At 34.5% G+C, this 2,559-nt stretch overlaps 1 long non-coding RNA gene across 1 annotated transcript; it reads right to left on the bottom strand.

Moving 5' to 3' along the window:
• Positions 1–853: 853 nt before the first annotated feature.
• Positions 854–2,258, bottom strand: LOC145951692 (uncharacterized). Its single transcript, XR_014429588.1, has 2 exons — positions 1,758–2,258; positions 854–1,050 (listed from the first exon to the last, which is right to left on the bottom strand). It is a non-coding gene; the product is annotated as an uncharacterized LOC145951692 (long non-coding RNA).
• Between the last annotated feature and the right edge of the window lie 301 nt (positions 2,259–2,559).

Genomic DNA, 2,559 nt, shown 5'->3' with positions numbered 1-2,559 from the left:
ATAATTAAAGCCCCACATCAAATACATGAATGACTCATAAAGAGTATATATAATCATATAATTATACTTAAGATAAATAAACTTTAATATTTGATATATAACTAGTGGTGATTAATTAAGAATTTCTTTAATCTTCTCTTGAAGAACTCCTAGGGATTTAGGAGACATAAAAAATATAATAGTTGATAATAATATCAAAATTAAAATTAATTATCATTTTATAAAGTTAACAAAAATTTAGCAACATATCATTAAAGTGTTACAAAAATATTACTTTGATAACATTTGATAAATGTTGCCTAATTGTATAAAAATATTATTAAAAGTTTTTAGCAACATGGACTATATACAATATTTGATAATATGTTGTTAAAGCAATTTAATAACATTTATACACAATTTGATAACATTTTTCAAATGTTACTAAAGACTCTTTGTGTTGTAGTGTACATTATCATTGTAAACCAATCATGATTCTTTATATGTAATGGCAATAAGTTATTTTTTTTGTCTTAATATTCTATATTTTTACTTTTAGTTATTTATTATTTATTTTCTATTTTGGTTGTTGTATATTTTACCTATGACAAAATATATAAGGGGATAAAAAAATTTTCTTCTACTTTTCAATAATTGATTTTACATTTTAATATGGTATCATCTCTTTTGACTACTCTATTTATTTAAAACAAAAAAGATCTTAACTTAAATTGTAGTTCCCACTCATCGATATTCTATTATCGTAAATCAACCATGATTTTTCATTTGTTACGACAAATAATTGCTTTTCTATCTTAACTGTAACGACCCGGCTGGTCACTACACACGGTATAGCACACTAAAACACCAGACAGATAGAACAAGTATATAAATATAGGATCTAGAATATATAAATATACAAGATTCCAGTCTGACTAGAGTTAAAGTGTACCAAGGAAAATTACAACCAAATGCTACTATCCCAAGTAGCTACAAGCAAAATATCCACACAAGCAAATTAGCTCCAAAGTCCGCCGGAGACTCATCCCAAGACGCCCACCTATTTCTGCTCTGCTCCCATACATAGTATGATCATCGCAGTTCCAACCACATGGAAAACATGCAAGGGTAAGCTAGTATTCTTTAAAAATCAAATCATACTAGCAAAGGATTAGCAATGTAAATAAATTCATCGTTATAATTATCAACACATCTGCACAGCTTATATTGCTCAACAACATCAGCACCGTAATGCGGTTATATCAACACTGCTTAGTAGCAGCAACAGCACCACTCTAGTGGCTATAACGACACCGACTTAGCGGCAACAACAACACCACTCTAGTGGCTATAACAACACCGACTTAGCGGAACAACAGCACCACTCTAGTGGCTATAACAACACCGACTTAGCGGCAACAACAGCACCACTCTAGTGGCTATAACAACACCGACTTAGCGGCAACAACAGCACCACAATAGTGGCTAACAGCACCGACATAGCGGCTATAACAGCAGCAACAACACCACCTCAAGTGGGTATAATCAGCATACAGCTCAGCATTATATAGTACAGCAAATCAGCATACAACACAGCTAAGTAGTATTCAACACAACTTACTACTCATAACTCAGTTCAACATCCTTATAGTACAATACTGTTAAAAATCAACATATAATTCAGCTCGACTCAACAACAAAATTTGACACAGTTCAAAAATATTCATTTATTATTAATCATCAAACAATTAATAATTTCAAAAACTAACTTCCCTTACTTGGATAATCCTGAACCGAAATTTGAGCAGAACCTCCTCCTCTTTCTCCTCTTTTCTTTATTCTGACAGAACCACCTCTACCGGATTCCTCTTCCTCTTTCTCCTCCTTTCCTTTCCTCCCTCTTTCTCTAAGGATTTTCTCTTCCCAAGGTATGAATTTTCGTAACTCCCCAAGCCCCTATTTATAGCAATTCTGGCTCCTCTACCCGGTACGGCCGTTCCAAAAAGCGGAACGCCCGTTCTGGGCTCGAAAAAGCTACGCAAATTTTTGAACTGGAACGGCCCGTTCCAAATACGGAACGGCCCGTTCCCAATTTCCAGCAGAACGGCCCGTACTCCTTTTGAAACGGCCTGTTCTCCCTTTAGAACGGCCCGTTTCACAATCAGAACGGCCCGTTCTCCTTGTCGGAACGGCCGTTCTGAGCCCGTTCTCATTCAAGATTTTTAGTTAAATTTTAAAGCTTGGAACGGCCCGTTTTGCTTTTGGAACGGCCCGTTCCAAGTTACCAAAACACCCTTCAAACTTTTTGAAAATTTCGAAAATGCCATCAATAATTACAATAATACCCCTATACCTTTATAAAATTCACGAAAATGCCATTTTAATAATAAATAATAATAATAATAAAAAAAAAATAAGGTATTACAATTCTCCCCAACAACAAAAATTTTCGTCCTCGAAAATTCACTTACTTAGAAGAGATATGGGTACTGTTCACTGAACTGACTTTCTACTTCCCAAGTTGCCTCACCCGTAGTTGCATCCCAAAGAATTTTCACCAATTTTATGGACTTGCCACGA

This window comes from Cajanus cajan, chromosome 9 (assembly GCF_000230855.2).
Source record: "Cajanus cajan strain Asha chromosome 9, NIPB_CcT2T_4, whole genome shotgun sequence".
Taxonomy (NCBI): domain Eukaryota; kingdom Viridiplantae; phylum Streptophyta; class Magnoliopsida; order Fabales; family Fabaceae; genus Cajanus; species Cajanus cajan.
Note: the sequence above shows the minus strand (reverse complement) of the source record. Positions and strands in the feature narration are given on the sequence as shown.